The following is a 19,094-nucleotide window of genomic DNA, read 5'->3' as shown; positions in this document are numbered from 1 at the left end:
TCCTTTTATACCAATTCAGAGTGGTTTAGCTAATCAGACCACTTTGGGCTAGCTAGAAGTGGTACATTTGTGTGTTTGGTTAATAATAATAAAAAAGAATCATTCTCTAAAAACGTCTGGTATGAAAAAAATTCCCGAAAATCTAGATGATGGGAGGAAAAGGATAAAGGGACCCCTGTTAGTGAAAAACCTTGAGATCCAGGGCTTACATAGAGGGGTTCCAGAAGGTGCCTTGCTCATGCACTCTAGGGGCATAGCTGCATGAGAATTTTAATTCCTGACACGTATTCTCACGAAAAACAGCACATGGAGAGCACAGGCATACGCAAGTTCATGGCAAGGGAATCTGGCTATCTTTCCAGAAAATTAATGATCTCTGAAGCAGAACTAACCTTTTACCATTGTTCCCTCCCCATTTCTAAAACAGGCTCCTGTGCTTTGTGGAGTAGGGGTGGCTCCATGTCGGGTGGCTTTGTGGGTCTGCCGCGGTAAGACCACAGTCTCCCTGCTCTGAGTGCCAGTCTGCAGCTCATCTTCACCTGCTGGCGGAGTGGGTGGAAGGAAAGACTCTCACCACTTCATGATCTGGGGCATTTTTCCAAGGCCTTTTTCCGGAGTCTTCCAGTTCTTCCTCATTAGGTGACAATATTCTGCAGACTGAGCACCTAGCTCCACAGTCTTCCAGGTCCTTAATATGCCACAATTAACTGAATTCCACCAAAGTAATGTTTAAAAGAGCAAGGTTAATGTGACACCACAAGTGACAAGTCCTCTGTATTCACTCGCCTACTCATTCACTCCTTTATTCATTCAACATGTATTTACTGAGAACATGCTATGTGCTGAAATGGCAATGGAATAATTGTTTCAAGCATTTTGTATTCTGAACTATGCCAGAATTTGAATCAGTGAACTAACAGGGGCCAGCAGAAAGATTCAATATTGTAAACACTTATTGAGATCCTAATGTGTACATTGGAGCTGGGCTGGACACTCAGGTTGCAAGGATTAATAAGACAAGGTCTCTGACCTTGACAAGGTCACAGCCTAGAAGGAGAAATATCTCTGCCTACAGCTAGTCATAATACCCTGTGATAAGAGCTGCAAGGGTATATGAATAAGACACTTTAGGCCTCGAAGAAATGAGTTAATTCAAACAAAGAGGGCATCCCAGATGAGGGGACATAGGAGCTGGGTTTTGAAGGTTGACTAGGTGTTTGTCAGGCTCAAAAAGAAGGAAGGGCATCCCAAGTGGAGGGAAATGGCATGAACAAAAGTAGGGAGGTTTGAAGCTAGGAAGGTCAGTTTGTGAAGGGCCTTGAAAGCCGGTCTAAGGAACTCAGGGAATGACTGCAGGGATGGAACAGGGGTGATAATGTGATTGGATTAGTATTATAGAGGATGACTCATTCAGAGGGCTCTGGGAAGGAGTTAAAGAGACACGAGACAAGAAGATGATAAAAATGTTCCCATGATATCCCATCCTTCCTCAATGTGCTCTCTGTGACCAAGCCCTAAAGCCATTGATAAAACGGGCCAAAGCAAGTGGAAAGAATACTTCTGCCAATCCTTGAATGAGATGCCTTGTAAGAAAAAGAAAACGTGGAGTTTGGAAGCTCTAGATCAGAGTGGCAAAATGAGTCAAAATTGGCCCTTGGGCTTGTTCTATTTGGCCTGAACAAAAATTTTTTTCAGTTTGAATTAGGAGCTAGAAATTCGACTCGCTGGGATACAGTACTTCAAACAGAGGAAAGAGCAAGTGCAAAGGCCCAAAGGCAGGGATAAGCTTGGCTTGTTTGAGAGAGAGCACGGAGGCCCAGGCTGCAGTCCAATGCAACAGGAAACAGAGCTAGTCAGAGGCAGGCAGGGGCCAGATCACACAAGGTCTCAGAGACCATCGCAAGGAGTTCGGACTTTATTCTAAAAAGGATAGGAGAAACTGGAGGGTTTAAGCTGTGGGGGTGATCTGACTTACACTTGTGAGTCTCACTCTGGCTGCACAGAAGAGGCTGCCAAGGGGCAAGGGTGGAAGCAAGGAGGTTCATTAAGAGACTGAGACATGATGGTGACTTGAGAGGTGGCAGCCTAGGGCAGAGGTGGTAAAGAGCGGCACTGGGGATCTGTTTTGGAGGCGGGGCCTGTAGGCCTTGCTGGCACATTGTCTGTGAGTGGCCCAGCCCTGGGCCAGATGGCAGGCTGGGGGGAGGGGAGTATGTGGCAGCCACTTGGACAATCCTCCTCTGTCTCGTTACATCAGAGGGACAGGCACTGCGTGGGGTGGAGACTTAGGCAGAAGCCAAAAGGCCAAGGCCAGAGTCTCAGGGCTGTCATTGTCCAGGGCCAGGACTGGGCCCAGAACCCACTTGGAGTGACTGGGGTGCCATGAAGATACGAGGAGGCAGGAGGGGAGCAGCGGGCCTGAGAGTTAGAGCCCCTGTTCCCTCCTATGACGCTGTGCTCACTCCCTACTTTGTTTTGCTCCTGTTCTGTAATTACATAAATTACAGAGGTTTGTTCAGACTGCAATCACTCTACTCGCTTTTATTGCTTTCTGAAACTGCGGTTCAGGAAAAAAATTAATATTGGGTTTGGCTTCATTCCAAGAGGAAACATAATGCAGTTTATTCTGTACTTAAGGGAAAAACGCTAGGCTCAATCAATTGAATGAGGCTTTACTGAGCATCTGTTGTGCCAGACCTATGCCTGCTTCTACCAGCCAGCATTTACTGAGTACCTACTGTGTGCCAGGCATTTTACAGGTGCTATAACATCCAGTCCTCATTCCATTTCTGTAAGCTGAAGGCCATGTCACCCATCTGACGGATGAGTAAACTGAGGCTTGCCAGCCTGGGGCTATTGAAAAGGAGCCTCAAATGGCTTAGTGACTCAGGACCTTGCTACTCAAAGTGTGGTTCTCTCAGGGGCAGAATTGGCATCACGTGGGAGCCTGCTAGAAATGCAGAATTTTAGGCCCCCCCTCCAGACCATGGAATCAGAAGCTGCATTTTAACAAGGTCCCAGTGATTCAGGTGCACAAGGCAGCTACAGAGCTGCAGAGTAGGGGTGACCCTGATTATTTCACGGAGCTTGATTCAAATCCCTGTGTGGTCGGGGGCTAGATATTTAGCTTGCTTGAGTCTGTTTTATCATCTGTAAATATGGACCCCTCTACTTCACAGGATTGTTGTGAAACTCTGAAGTGAAATAATGCACGGAAAGAGGCCAGTGAAAGCGGAGGGCCTGGCAGGAAGTGCTCAATAAATAGCAGCTTAGAGTGCCATTCAAAGAGATGAATGGCCGCAGAAGCGCTTTGTAATTGAAAAACGTTGTATAAATGTGAGGACCAATTAATAGCTGATGATCAGATGCAGAAGGTTAGAGGGAAGTTGGAACTGTGCAGGTGGATGACAGGTGCTGTGGGAAGCCCTTGTCATGCATTGCCTGATGGAGAAGGGTCAGCTGGACAGGGTCTTAAAGACCTCAGGATTTAAGCCTTAGAGGCCTAAGCCCAGTCAGGGGCTGAGGAGTCAATCTTTGCCAGGGTGCAAGCTACAGGTAAAACAGACAGCTGCAGGTCTAGATGGCAGGCCCTCATCCCTGGACCCTCAACCAGTGGGGCTTGGGGCCAGGAGCTATGCAGCCTCCTTCCTGGAATAGACTTGTTCTATGCCACATCATTACACTTGGTCTACACTAGCAGTCTATAGATGAAGAAAAAGGCCCGGAGCTGGTGGCTGGCCCAAGGTCACACAGCATGCAAATGGTATGATCCTTACAGGTCCCCCACCACCGCAACTCTCGGCCCATTGTACCCACTTAGTCAAGAGATGAAGGAAAGCAGCTCCACATCTTGGTGTAAACCCCTCAGCTGCCTCAACATACCTGAGACTTAATTTACAGACCCAAGTGCATTTCTCAGGAGCATTTATTGAATACCTAATCTTCACAATATCCCAGTGTGACTTTCAAGTAAGTTACTTATTTTTTCAGGTATTTGTTTCTTCATCAGGAAATGGGGCCAATAGTAACCAGCTCACTGTTTGAGGACTGGATTTGAATTTTCTAGCACTGTGCCGAGCCCAGCAAGTGCTAAATATATTGAAGCTAAAGTTATTATTAGTTCCATTTTGCACATAATGGTACTGAGCTCAGAGAGATCAAATGAGTTACCCAAGGTCACACAGGATTTAACACAGGTCCTCTGAATCAGTCTGGTGGTATCTGATCACCCAGCAGGTACCTCCCAGACATTGGCTCATGTGAAATTCTCTAAAGCCTTTAGATGTGGCCTTATGACCTATCTGAGCCTGCTTGCTGGGTTACAAAGGGGGAGAGATGTGACTGCATAGACATGAATTCTCCTGGCCTCCTCAGGAAGCTCCTGCTCTTTCCCTCTGCTTGCAGCCTCTGAGAGCCGAGAAATCAGTTTTTTGGGATGCCTCCAAAAACAGAACATAGGAGAAAGCTAAAGGACACCCTACCTCAACCACCAGAGTGAGAAAAAAGAATCAGCTTTATAAATCTTGGTGCTTACTAGAGCCATCCGCAAATGAAATGAACTCCGGGAGTCATGATTCTCTTTCTTCTGTGGTTGCATACAGAAAAACACAAAATAATCCCAACTTTTCATTAACGAAGAAGGAAAGAAAAAGGAGAGCTCAGAATGAGTAAACAAAGTGAGCCAGGCACTTACTAACATGCCAAGGCCTGCTCTAAATGCTTTATGTATATTAAACTTCTATTATTGATCCCCCCCATTTTACTTATAGGTAAACTGAGGCACATAAAGGTTAAAATGACTTGTCAAGGTCTTTTAGCTAGGAACTAGGAAGGCTAAGACATGAACCCAGGCAACTGGGCTCCTGTACCCATGCTCTTAACCATTCTACTCTGATATCTCTAGTGGGGTGCCTTTGGAAATCCCAAGCCCCACCTCTTGGGTAAGAGTAGCCCATTTCCAGCAGGCAATATCCTCCAGGATGAATCCCCACAAGGATAAGGCCTGCCGCTCTTTTTGAGAAGTGCAAGAGAGGCTGCTGGCACTAGACCCTCTGAGCGCTGTCTCCAGGAAAGGCCCATGGTTGTACTGGGCAAACCCTGCAGGTGTTCCAGGAGCCAATGAGAAGTCAAATGGGATCCAAGTGGGCAGCTCTCACCAGGCCGCTGGGGCTGGGGGCTCTAATTAGAGTCTCCCAGGAGGCAGCCAGCCGCAAGGGATGGCAACCCCTCTTGGAGTCCGCAGACTCTGGTTTAATACCTGACCCATGCTTTACTAGCTGTGTGATCTTGAGCTAGTCATTTCCCCTCTCTGTATGTCGGTTTCCTTCCATGTGCAAAGAGAGTAGTCAGACTCTGACTTCTAGTGTGTCTTTTGACTTCCATCCTCCTTCTCATCTCATCTTGCTTGTCTTGCTCACACAGTGGTTTGCAAACATTTGTTGTGGCCCTTAATTGCCTGCAACGCCCAACTGAGCACCTCGTTTTGTCACAGCAATTTTCAATCTAATCCAACCCCCATGAACCATGCACCTCCAGGGAGCCAGGTCCCATGCTGGATGCAGGGCAATAAAGATGCAGTTGGAATCTGAGTCCTGCTGCCACTGAGCTCTTGGGACATCTGGGAGATGGGCCATGGAACCGACATCCACATGATAAGTTCTTCCATAGACTAGAGAAGGAGGGATGGCACCCTACCAAGGGGGCCTGGGTTCAGGCAAGCAACAGGGAGAGGATGGCATTTGGGCTGGAGGAAAGGGGACAGAAGTAGGGACGATCTTTTTATAATCACAGCTAGTGAAGCAGGACTGTAATCCTTGTTCTTAATCACAAGCCTACCTGCTTCTGGTCCTTTCCAGGCACAAAGAATTTTCATTATACAATGAAAATGTATAATGTACTTTGAGACAGCAAGGTGCCAGGCTTGGTTGGCTAGAATCTGGGGTGACTTAGGGAGAGTGGCTGTGAAATGGCCAGTAGCAGTAAAGGGCTTTGGATGCAGGAAAAGGGGGTGCATTGCATCCTGTAATAGAACAATGATCACGCAGAATGATTATTAAGTGATAATTATGTTTAGTGAATTCATGGCTGATCGTATTTAACTGCCACAACACCCTGCTGCACAGATGTAGAAATTGAGGCTCAAGAAGAAAAGCAATTTGCCCAGGGTCCCAAGTCCAGGAGACTGCAGCTTGATTCCAAAGCCCATTTTTCTAACCACCCCTCCCCGCTATGGGCATTGGGGGAGGCTGGGGGCCATTGGAGCCTTTTAGGTGGGGAGATCTCATGGGATGATGATTTTGCAAGAGCCTGGCAGCTGTGTGGGGGTGTCGGAGGGGGACAGGAGGACAGCACCTGAACTGGGACCGTGGTGGGGGCGATGCAGATAGGACCCAGTCACTACACAGCTTGGCTTCTTTCCTGATTAATAACTGATTTTTCTATCCTGTCTCCCTAGCTCCTTTCTCACCTCTGTACTAATAGGACCTGGGTCTTAAACTGCTTCTACTTCTCCTTCAGCATCTCAAACAGTGCCAGACGAATACGTGGTCTTTTGAATTCTACCCTCTGTGACAGGTGATGTTGTTATTACCAGTCTTCAAGAAATGTCTGTTTCGGAGAAAGTGCCACTGGTCTCCAAAGCAGTGGTGTGCCAGTGTTTAAGGAGGAGCTCTCAGGAAAGAAAGAAAAAAAAAAGGCCAGAATTGGGGCATCTGCTGATTTCTGTGGTGTGAATGCTCCCACCACAGCTAGTTCTGGGCACTACCACAAGGTCACAGGATTGGGAAGACAGGCACGCACTCCGAGAGTGGGCTTTGATTGCCTCCTGTAAGGAAGCTCCAGAGATCACCTCCTTGGCTGGCACCAGAGCAGATTCTGCACTCCAGTGGGTGTAGCTGGAGGGAGGGGTTTAAAGCACAGCCTCTACATGGATGCTTAGGAGTCGGGGGGATGGGGAGAGAGGAGCACTGGAAGGGTGGGAGAGAGGAGGGTGGGAGAGAGGAGGGCAGGAAGAAGGAAGGGAAAAGAAGAGTGAAGGAAAACGGAGGGAGAGGAAGACAGGAAGAGAGGAGTAGCAGAGTGACGGGGAAAGGGAGCCCCGGAGGGACACAGATATCTGTGATCTCACGGAACCTTTGCATCACCCCAAGGAGGGAGGGAGTGAGCCTATAGTTTAGCAGTAAGAAACCTGTGGTTGGAGGAGGGCAAGGTTGCAAGTGGTTGAGGAGCCGAGCTTGGAACCCAGATTGCAAGACCTCCCCACTGACTTCCTTCAGTTGGTTCTAAAGGGATTTACTGTGGGCCAGCCCATCAGTTTGGGCCTTCCATGGAGAGCTCGAGACATCTTTTGAGAATGTTCCCTGAACTGAGCACAGCAGGAACCCACAGTGGAGTAGGTCAAGGTTCTCAGGCTCTGGACACTCACAGTCCTGTTCCAGGTTGCTTCTTTCTTCTTGCCTTCCTTTGGCTAGTATGGGGAATTCTCAAGGATTTCTGTTCCAGGGGATGCCTCTGAAAAGATCCTTGGCTCAAACGACCAGAAAGGATTAAGTCAGATCAGAAAATAAAAGTGACACGATGGCCACCTGGCATTCTTTGGTATTGCTCTCTGCCTTTTAAGACATACTTGTAAGAAAACAGGGGAGTTAAATGTTCTCTCCTGTTCAAGACGTAATTGAAAGGCTCAGAGAAACATTAGGATAAAGGCCCTTTAAGATCTCAGATTTGAGAAAAAGAAAAAAAATAATACTGCAGGGACTGGCTGAACTAAATGACAGTCTGTACTAAATCACATGCAGATGCACAGCCCAAATGGAGCTGACTCTGTGTCAGAGAATGGCACTTCGGTGATGGCGGCCCTGGGCATCTCCACGGTTCCTTATCAAGTGGTTATACCTGGGACTCCATTTCCTCCTCTTGACAACTCTGCAGGCTTTATTAACCCCATTCTAGAGGTAAATACACTAAGCCCCAAAGATATACTATCTTGACCAAGATCACACAGAGTCACAAGAACCACCACAGATCTCAAATGAGTGGCCCAGAGGCCAAATGGGTCTCGCATATGTGCTTGGCTGAATGGCATCAACTTAGAATGTTAAAGTTTAAATTTGCATGCTTTGGGGAAGGGGTATGGGTATGCATTTCCCAGTTTACTCCAAGTCCCACCATGACTGGCATCTTGTCCCTGAACCTCTTTACTCATTTATGTGACCTGCATGGCCCTCAATGTCCTTTGAATTTGAGATCCTAATATACATGGTACAATCTAGTCACTCCAGAGAGCTCGTTCCCTAAGTGGTAGAAGAAGGACCAGGTTAGTGTTGCCCCTTCCCTAAGGGGATATGCAAAACTCTCGGGAGTGGCGACATTTATAAAAGCACATTCAGTATTATAATTTTATATTTGGGAAACAAATTCTATTGTTCTCTTAATACAAGCTCAATTAGATTAAGAAAATGTTGAGAGAACTGCTTCAAGATAGTTTGCAAGAATGAGAAGAGAAGGGCATGTATTTTCAGAGTCTATTAAAAGTCAGATTCCAGAGTTTCAAATATTTCCCACAAGAGAAGGCTGATTTTCTTTTTAAAAGACCCGAATGAATGCTCACTTTAGCCAAGGCATCTATTCTTGATTCATTTACTTAGCTTTCAAAAGGAATCTTTATAGTGTGAATCCCCGCTTCTTTGTAGAGTCAATATCCCACGTAGCAAGAATAATCTACCCATTTGGGGAAATGGAATTTTTATGAGCAAATTTTCTTAAGTTCCATGAACAATAAACAAACGCAAGGGGTATTCGGAGATTTATTTGTCATGAGCCATGATAGGGGCAGGCAGAATAAGGCAGTGTAAAGGGCACCAGCTCGAGGGCAAGAAAACCTGGTTTTGAGTCTCAGATCAGGTGCTGTGTGACCAAAGGTTAGCCACCTAACCTCTCTAAGACAAAGGTGATAATATCTACTTTTAGGGCTTCTGTGAAGAGTAAATGGGAGAATATGTAAAGTGATTAATACAGCACCTGGCAGATATTCTGTCACCTGATTAGATCAAGTATTAATCTTTTTTCTTTTTTTTCCCCCTTTTTCTTCTTTTTTAATAGCTGTGGGGAAAAAGAGTCCTTGGCAGAATGCTATAGTTATCTTAACCTATGGGCAATCAATACAAGGGAACGGTGGGAGCCACTAGGAGATGTTGACCAAATCAAATTCTCAGAGCAAATTGTTCATTAAACATGATTCCCAAAGTGGACATGTGTACCTATCCTGTAATTAGCATGTTCATTCAAATCCTGGTTAAATGTCAACTGTCTTCATTTGTCCCTGATGCCTCTCTCGCCTGCACAGAATGGAGGTGTCAGAAATCAAGGTCTTGGGTTCATTGCTTCAGGCCCTGTCATCCAGCCCCAGGATTAGCAGTGAAGAAATGACCCTCCCTCTCTGAAAATCCAGAAGCAGGTTGCTATCTCTGGGAGTTGACTGGCTTAGACGGGTTTGCGGTAAACGAACAAAATGGTTGCTTGCCTCTAAGGAATCAGGACCCCAGCTCTCACCATCGTTTTTGAAACAGCCAAATGCCTGAGTCCAGCACCCTCTTTTTGCTTTCAAAATGGAATGGGGTTGTCTGCCAGCTCCCATCACATCTCTGCCAGCATGCAAATGATGGACTTTGGGGTTTCTCAGGGTGTTAACCCCATGCTCTCCAATCGCTGATTAGGAAATAAATACATTGCACCAGCTGTGCAAGAGACAGAAATGAAGAGTATGGGTGAGAACATTTATTTTTCAAAAGGATTTGCAGGCTTGAGGTCATTTGGATAGCTGGCATGAAGAAAACACAATTTCCCCTAGTGTGGGCTAAACATAGGTTTTTAGGAACAGTACATTTGCAGGGAGGAACATCAATCATGCTTTCCAAATGCAAAATATTTGTGCATACTTTTGGTGATGGGGACTGTTCATTTGTTCTACTGATATTCACCAGCCTGGAATGAAGAGCCTGTTATCGTTCTTGTACCTGCTTTAGTCATTCCACTCTTCCGACCCCATAAATTAGAAGCAACATATGGTTGAGAGCAGACTGACTCTTCTCCTAGCCTCTCCTCTCTGGTTAACAATAATAGTGATTTTTGACTGAGCTATGCCCAGGAGGGGGCTTGATGCTCTACCTATCTTACTTGGTCTTACAACAATCCCATGAGGTAAGTCTGTTATTATCTCCATTTTGCAGATGAGGACACTAAGGCTCAGAGAGGTGAAGTGACCAGCCCAGGGTCACACAGCTAGGAAGCGGGAGGGCGGGTCTTGATTTTGGAACCAAAGTTAAGGTTTGGAGCTAACTGACCATACTGCTCCCCTACTCCTCTTGTGCTAGAATTGTTGCTCCTGGCCCATTAGATCTCCATGAACACTCCACTCAACAGCCTGTGGAGAGGTCTGGGTGCTCTGAGTGCAGGGCTCAAAGCTGGCACCCTTCTGCATCCGTACCCCACCAACCACCCTCCCCTCATGGTGCCCATTTCCAGGCCCTCTCCACAGCAGTTTGGAGTTTAAATCCCATCCCACCTCTGGCCCAGCTGTGAGACCTGGGGGAAGAGTCACTTTACCTCTTTTCACCTCACTATGTGTCTCCATGAAGTGAAGGTGATTCTCTCTTTCTGCCGAGGTCATGAGAAGGATAGAACAAAGCACATTTCCTCGCACCTGACCCAGCCCCACCAGCCCAGAGCCTCCTTTTTGGGGAAGCTCAAACCCTAGCTACAGTCCCCTCCGCTCTCTCGCTTCTTCGCTCCAGCAGCTCCCGAATCAGCATTCAACACACATCACTCTGCCTTGTACAACGCCATTATCTCCCGAGGACACAGGCTCCGTTGCCACGGCAACCAGAGTCCTTCCACCAACTCTACTTAATAATTTCTCAACAGCGGAGCTGGGCTCGCTTGGGGTTAGAAGCTCCAGGTCCTAGCACCTATGGGCCTGGCACTCCTCTGCAGGCCTTCGCTTATCCATCTATAACACAGAGGTGTCTGAAATGGTGGGTTTTGTGGCTTTCCCTGGGTAGAAAAATCTGAGAAATAGCTTTGGAGGTCCAGAAAATGGAAAGCAAGAAACCGGAGCTACTGGGGAGGAGCTGGAGGTTTGCATGACATTTTAAATCTACAGAAAGAACCAGAAGCTACCTTTGGTGAACGCATTTTCTCCTTCTGCTGAATTGCCTCCAAATTATCACTTTTCAGACATTTATGCAATCTCTGTGACCTGCCAGATTCAGGGCTGGGGTTGGTTAGGAGACAGTTTTGCTTGCAGCCATTGCAGCCCTCACTCTGCCCAATTTGCAGATGTGCAAACTGAGGATCAGAGAGGGCAAAGGAATTGTCCGTGGTCACCCAGCAGTTTCAGAAAGAAAGTCCAGATATGCAGAAAGGCCAGCCTGGTGGTTCCTAGAGAAAAAGGACAGTCCACTGTCCTGTCCCTCTGCCCCACTCAGCACACAGCTGATCAATTCTGGCCCCTACCTGTGTGGCCTCTGGCTCTCACTTAAGGAGCCACACAATCAAAAGCAAGAGGTAAGTCCCTACTAGATATTCCTCACTACATGGGTACTGGAGATACAAGAAGACACAGCAAATTTCTGCTCTTAAGAAATTTATGGCTTTGACTTTGAGCAGCTCTTCAAAGCAGGAACAACACCCGGTTTTTCTCCATGATCCATGGTAGGGCCTGACACACAGTAAGTGCTCAAAGTTTTATTAAGTCCAGTTCTTTACCCACATCTGTCCCTGAAGGTAACTTGTCTAGATCTCCCTAGAGGCCTCTAAGAAAATCTCCAGAGTAGACACTGGTGTCCCCAGATACAAGGAACTGCTGCAGACCCTGTGCTGGAGAGGGGACAGATGTGAACAAGGCTTTGTGACTCTTATCTGGCTCCAAGGTTGAGAAGGGGGTGCTTCTTCCTTGGCCCAGGCTGATAGCACAACCATTGTAGCCCAGCAGGGCTATTTAACTCCTCTGGGCTTGGCATTCTCATTTAATACCCGTGGCATAATTAACAGTGCTGCATCTGCTCTGTCATTAGTGGCATTCACTGCCATTTGAGAAAGGGCTCTTATCTTCCCCAATCATTAGTTTCGGGGAGGCTATTATGGGGGAAATAGAGGAGGAAGTGAGGCATGCAGCCTCCCTTCCCCCTGCATGGGGAACAGCCATCCAGTCCAACCCCCTTGACTTTATGGACTGAGAATGCAAAGCCCAGAGAGGGGAAGGACCCTGCCCATGGCCCCCAGCAGGCTCGAGGCCAGCAGGACTGGAGGCTGCTCTCCCACTTCTTTCTCAGGTCTCCAAGCCCAGTACTCTAGGTCCCGCAGACCCAAATCAGAGTTCCAGCTCTGCCGCATGCATGCCAGCAAGGTAATCTTGGACAACCACATGAACTCCCTGGGCCGCAGTTTCCTTGGACACTGGGACACTGCTTGTAAAGTGCTCAGCTCAGTGCCTGCATCACAGTCAGAGCTCAGAAGTTGGCCTTATGCATATCGATTGCTGAACCAACCTGTTAAATGTGCACATGTAATACATGTATGCATTTAAATTCCATGTTCGCAGAATACTCTCCAGTAAGACTACCTTTTTCCCATCTCCAAAATCACTTTTGTTTTTTAATCATAGGTGAATCCTTGACCTCGAGCTCTGGAAACATCTAACATGGAAGCAGAGAGGCTCAGGTGGCAGCGAGGCTGGACTGTAGGTTGGAGCACAGACAGCGCATGAGAAGCCAGTGGCCTTTGTTCAAAATCTGTGTAACTCAGATCAAGTGGCTTCACCTCCCTCAGCCTTGGGGTCCTCCTGCCAATGGGGACAGTAGCACCTATCCCCGAGCATTATTCTCACTAGCCTGGGGCAGCCAAGGACCTGTACCCTGAAGACTCTCCATACGTGGTAGTCGGGGCCAGGCTGGCCATGCAGCCAGGGGACATATCAAACCCTTAGGTGTCCCTACCTCCCCTAGCACCCCAGAAGTAAGCTTCCAGAACTCATGATATTCTACAACCTTCAGCATGAACAACAGCAGTTCAAGGCCTGAGGGGAAGCAGGGTAATGGCCAGGGTGAGTGGTTTCCATTTCATATCCCCTCCCTTCTTTACCTCCAGTCCAACCCCCTTGACTTTATGGACTGAGAATGCAAAGCCCAGAGAGGGGAAGGGCCCTGCCCCAGCAGGCTCAAGGCAGGCAGAACTGGGCATGCCTTAGGACCACACAGCCGGCTCCTCCAGTGGGTACCAAACGTCTTGAGGCTCATGTCTGAACACTTTCCCACATTTGTGCTGGTTACCACAGCCCTTAGATGCTTCTAGACAATCTCATGGGGCCCCTGGTGTTCATTTTTACCCAAATCCATCTAGATAAGCATACTGTGTGTCTTGCATGAGTGTCTGAGAACAATCATCTCTTCCTTTCCCATGTCCCGCCACCACTGGAGGCTCCCTGGCCAAATGAGCACACTTCAAACCCCAAGCCAAGGACACATTAACCTCGGGTCAGAACTCGGGTAAGGCAAGAAAAAGATGCCACAGCCCTTTCTTCCTAAACATCATGGCCGTGCCTCCCCACGCGATCCTGCGATATTCACGCGTGTGCTCTGTGTTCTGCCTCTTATGGTTCTGGGCTCATCTGGGCTCCTTCTCAAGAAGCTACCTGGTAAATTTGGACTGGTAAATTCAGCTGGGAAACTAGAGGTCAGGGATGAGAGTGCTCAGGGCTTCCTAAACCTCAGTTTCCCTATCCAAAAGATGGAGATAATGGTAATAATAATATTATTTTCACCTGGAGCTCCCAGGGCTATTGAACACTTTAACGGAGAAAGCACTTGTGAAATTCTGCATAAGTGTTAGGTGTGTGTGTACTCTGTGTGTGCAAAGAAGCTTCATTTGAATCAAGGTCACTCTGATTTGGGCTTTATGAGAAAATTAAGAGAAAAAGTCTCTTTCGTTTGAGAGATTTTTCTCCAGGATCTCAAGGATCATGTTTTCTTCCCTTGGAATACTTTATACAAGATAAAAAAAAAAAGAACAGCTACGAGAGCATTTTTCTTTTGCAAACTGTAAAGTGCTGTTCTGATGCCCGGGAGAACTGTTATTAGCACTAATTCCAGCAAATCGTAATACTGATACTAAATGTCATTGCTCACCTCCTTGTGGCTGCTGCCCTCTCCCTGCACAGAATCTCCTTACCAAAAAATAAAGCCATGAGAGCAACCTGCTGTGAATGTCTTTCAGGGCATCTTTGACCTTGAATGTCCCTCTGGCCAGGGCTCAGTTATCTCAAGAGCTGGCATGCAACACTGATCTTGCAGACACTATGCAGCTGACAGGTGGGCAAGGCTGCAGGTCACTGACTGAGGCAGCATCCTGCAGCCTGGCCTGTGTGCCAGAATCCCATCCGGCCGTGGAAGCTGTGGGCCCCTCTTGCCAAGAGCCAAGCCAAGAGGGCCCCTGGTCGCCTAACGTGGCCCGTTCCACCTAGCCGCACGCCCCTTGCTTTCAGAGTGCCACAGCCAATCACTCTGCAAGACCTGGCCTCCTTGTAATTTCCAATTTGTGTGAAATGTAAAAATAGAAGGCCATTTGCTGCAGGCAGCTCGCATCAAATTGGATGCCACTTTTGTGTCTTGTCAGATCATGATAAACGGAGGTGATGGCTACGTCGAATACTCTCAATGGCTTCCAGAGCAGCGAGAAGGTGGTGACAAATTGGGGCACACCTAAGAATGAGGGAAAGGTGGCTAGGTACACAATGTCAACACTGACTTAAAGTGATTTTAATATCTAAGTCACAACTATGTTGTAACAGGCTGGGCACCTAAGGGTGCATTCCAGTTTTGCAACTTAGCAGCTGAGGGACACTGGACACAAATTCATCTCTCTGGGCCTCAGCTTCCCCAGTTTTCAAACAGACGCTGTCAAACTACTGGCCTCCCAGAGCTGTGGCAAAGCTCAACTGATGAAAAACAAATGAGAAGTGCTTTCTAACTATGTAGATCCTTAAATAGGGAGTCTGGTCCTTGCTGACAATACCAGAGGCTGTTTCATGGCAGGGATATCAGCACGTTGTTGATATGGGGGCTCCAGGGCCATTTACCAGCCCGGCAATTCTGTAGCGAGTGCCCTAACCTCTCTCCTCTGTTTCCTCATCTGTTCAGGGACAATTCTACTTCTCACAGGGTTTTGTTAAAATTAAATGCAATAATATAAGTAGAGCACACAGGACATTCCCTGGAAGATCATCAACTTGCAATAACTGTTAGTTATTATTGTTATGGATGATATTATCATTGGAACAATATTGAGGGTGTTTTGTTTTTTTTTTTCTGTTTATGACTGAATCCAAGCCTGTGCTGAAATATCACAGCTTGCATTCACACCTACCATCTATGCCAGGCAACCCTTATCCCCACTGTTAGCTGCTTCCCACTCACTCTCACATCCCCTTCCCCTTGCTCCGAGGGCTTCAGCTGGCTCTGAGGGAACATCCTGGTTCACAAAGCTCACTGAGGCACATTTCCTGGAAAGCCCAATTTTTGGGTCCACATCTGGCCTCCTAGCCTTTTCCCCTCTCAAGTACCACTCTCGTTCCCTCCACCTCCCAGTGACCTTCAGAGCATCAGGCGAAGGTGACAAAAATGACCGCGCTGGACTCATTTAAGGAGCTGGAGCTGAGAAATGCCATGGGGCAGTGGACAAACATCTGATGATCTCACTGAGAGGGGGCCCTGCTGCTCTTTGCAATTGGAGTCAATTCAAGGTTGTTTACAATGTGCCAGGGGCTGTGTTCTGCCCACCATTCTCCAGGCACAGAGAAGCTCAGGCTTGCACAGTTGAATTGAGGGGCAGTTCTGATGTGCGCAAAGACAGGCCTGAAGCTGGGCACACCTTGGACCAGGTGACAGTGAGGGGCTCAGGCATCTCACCTGCTCCCAAGGACAAAGGGATATACTTTAGGATGCGGGAGGTGGTGGGTAAGGCTTAATCGACAGGGGTTGACGCTTGACTTGTGACGCTTACATAAGCAAGGGGGAGGGAAGGGAGAAGAAGTGTCCGAATTCCAAGTGGCTTGGGACGTCCTCCCTCAGCTGATGAGCTCACAGCCAAGACTAGCAATAATGTCTTTATGATGGCGAGAAGCTGCCTGGCATTTGCACTTTATATAATGTTGCTCTTAGCATATGCTGAGAAGGTAGAGAAGCAGCCTGACAGTGGGCTCAGGAGCCTCGCTGTCCATTATCAAGTCCAACTATCACCTTACCACCTCACTTTACGGAGGTGAAAACCAAGGCCTAGAGACTAAGCAATGGGGCAAGTGTTTGCCGGGAAATCAGAAGAGCAGGGTTCAAATCCTTGCCCTACCTCCGCCTAGCTGTGTGATCTTGGCAAGTCATTTCTCCTCTGTAAATTGCAGTTTCCTCACCTCTGCAATGGGAGATTAGAACTGTACCCGCTGCACGAGGTTACTGTAGGAATTATAAGCTGGGCACACTGGAACCTTTTGGTACTCCATTCCTTCCTTCCAATGGGAATGATAACTTACCCAAGGTCACCTGGCCAGAACACGGCAGCAACCCAGCTCACAGCCAACTAACTCATCCAGGGCTCGTTCCTGGCTGTGGTCTCAGAGATCATCTTTTGTAAACTTCCTGGCTCAATGACACAGGTAAATATTGTAGATAGGTCCGTGCTAGTGCTGCCATCACCTTTCATCCAGGAAGTCTTTATTCTAAGACACTTATTGAGTGCCTGCTGTGTGCTGGGCCATGCGTAAACAAATTCATAGCGTTTGGAGCTCCTGGTCGCCAGGCATGTGAAACCAGGGGAGCAACAGAACTGTTGTGCTTCTTTCAGCTTTGATGAACTTGCTTTTTCCTTGTCATTACTCTCTAAGTTACCTACTCCTTGGCCTCTAGACACCACTCCTAGTCCCATCCCGAGTTCCTGGGGAACCCACTTCTCACCAAGCCTCCAGCCTTGGCAGAAAGGGTCACACATCAGGAGACACGGTTCCCGTTTTCTCTCCCAAGCGGCTGCCTCTCGCCTGGGTGCTTCTTAGGGATCGCCCCACTCTCCAGATGCTCTGCCTGACAAGCCCGGCTGTATGTCCCACTGAACACACTGTTTGTCCTTCAAGGATTGGCCACTGAGCCAGTGCTTGGCTGGAGAGAGAGTGCTTTCTTTGTTTGCTGCCTGCCTCACAATTTATTTCTGAGGCTCAGGGGAGGCTCAGCCATTTTGCCCTGGCTGCTTTGGGAAAAGGTCCCTCCCACTCCTTGCTCCAAAGAGAAGGAGAGGGTGCAAGAAGCCTGTAGTTCCCACTGACCTCCTTTGTTCTGGAATTTGGGAGTTGGTATAGCCTTTCCAGACTCCCTTATGAATACATTTTTCTCAAAGTTCTCAAAGAGAGATGCTAGCCAATACATAGCACCCAATATCTCCTCTCACCAAGCACCCACTTTGCGTGTCACAGAAAAATGAAGGTCGACCCCAAAGTCCACTTGCATAGACTGAAAGTCTGATTTTGGAATTGTCGCCAAAGCTCAGAAGCCATTTTATTCAGCACCCTCCACCCCCTACTAGTTCTTCATGGGAATGAGGCTGAGCTTCCCCACATCAGGAAGAAACCGGGTGTTATCATTTGGCTTTTTAAATTCCAATTTTCTCCTTGGGATTCAAGTCTCTTCTGGGAGATTAGCTCAGAACTTCAGTGGGGGCTGCCTGGTCTGAGTTCCTTGTCTGAAGACCAAGCCAAACTAGAACAGGGCATCTGTGGGTGCCACCATGTGGGTACAAAGGGACCACACATGGAGACACAATGGTCATTGCTCCAGGTAACCGAGGCAGACAGGCTGCATAGCCTTTTTTCCCCCATACCCGGGGAGTAAATGCCAGGACACAACGCAAGAAGGTGAGAGCGATCCGTGGCGGCAAGGGGACACAGCCCTTGTAACCTCTGGAGGAGCCTCCTCACCCCACATCCCTCGGAAAAAGAGGTGGAGAGAGCGGCAGGAGCTTGTGTGCGTTCAGTCCAAACTGTGGTGTGTTTTTTTAGCCAACATTTCTTGAGAGCTGGAGCTAGTCCGAGAAAGGAAGGACGTGTCCCATCCCCAAGTCGACTGCCCCTCCTTACTTCTTGGAGAATACATGAGGGGCATGGCATTACCTCAGCGCAACTGGCCCCAGGACGGGAAAGTGGCGCACGGCCCCCAAACATTCACTCCTGGTTCCCCCACTATCCCCTGGGGAATGTACGCGGCGCTTCGACGGTTTCAGCAAAGTCCGGCGCCAGCTGGGGGTTCCATGGGGCCGCAAGACAAGGGAAGGGCATGCCATCCTTGCGACCCTCGCGCGAGTACCCCTGCCCCCGCGCGACCCACGGGAATGGCCGGGGCGCGCATCGACGGTAGGAGCGGCACCCTGGTTCCTTCATGTGACCCGCGCGGCAAGGCAAGACGCGGAGGTTGGAATCTCGGGGTGTCCGCCCCCCATCGCGCCCGGCCAGGGGCGTCAGCTCGGGGTGGCGTCCGTCCTCGCCGGGCCGTCCCGGGCTCTGCGCCCTGCGCCCCGACGCCCGCTGCCGGTTCCTACCTGCGGCCCGGGCTGCGCTGCCCTCGGCGAACGCTGCGCGGGCAGCTCGACCACTCCGGTGCGCTCCCGGCGCGGGGCCGCTCTCGGCTCGCGCCGCGCTGCGCTCCCGGCTCCTCCGCTCCTCGGCTTCGCGCAGCTCGCCCGCAACCTCGCCACTCGCTGGGTCTTACGAGGGCGGGCGGAGGGACGCGGGGAAGCGAGGGGCGGGGGAGCGCGAGAAGGAGGGGCGGGGAGCGCGGGCGGCCGGTGGGGGCGGGGCCGATGCGCAGGAGCCCGCCCACCCGGGGAGGGGCCTGCCGGAGCCCACGGGCCCCCACTCAGGTCCCCCGCCCCTGCGCCCCGCTTCCTTGGGTCTGGCTGCCTGCCACCTTCCCAGATGCCTTCTCACAGCATCCGCGCCAGCAGGCTCCCCACTTTCCCTCAATCCCTCTCCTCTCCTTTTCTTCCCCTTCTCTCTTTCTTTCATTTAC

The 19,094-nt window shown here is 49.0% G+C and overlaps 1 protein-coding gene across 2 annotated transcripts in view; it reads right to left on the bottom strand.

The window, feature by feature from the left end:
- The window catches only part of SLC6A1 (solute carrier family 6 member 1), a 41,163-nt gene extending 22,393 nt beyond the window's left edge, over nt 1-18,770 (bottom strand). For both annotated transcript variants that reach the window (XM_039886737.1, XM_039886734.1), the window contains exon 1: nt 18,625-18,770. The gene's annotated coding sequence lies outside the window, so the exon portion shown is untranslated. The remainder of the gene's footprint in view (nt 1-18,624) is intronic.
- Nucleotides 18,771-19,094: the final 324 nt, after the last annotated feature.

Source organism: Pteropus medius, unplaced genomic scaffold (assembly GCF_902729225.1).
Source record: "Pteropus medius unplaced genomic scaffold, Ma_sr-lr_union100, whole genome shotgun sequence".
In the NCBI taxonomy this organism is placed as follows: domain Eukaryota; kingdom Metazoa; phylum Chordata; class Mammalia; order Chiroptera; family Pteropodidae; genus Pteropus; species Pteropus medius.
Note: the sequence above shows the minus strand (reverse complement) of the source record. Positions and strands in the feature narration are given on the sequence as shown.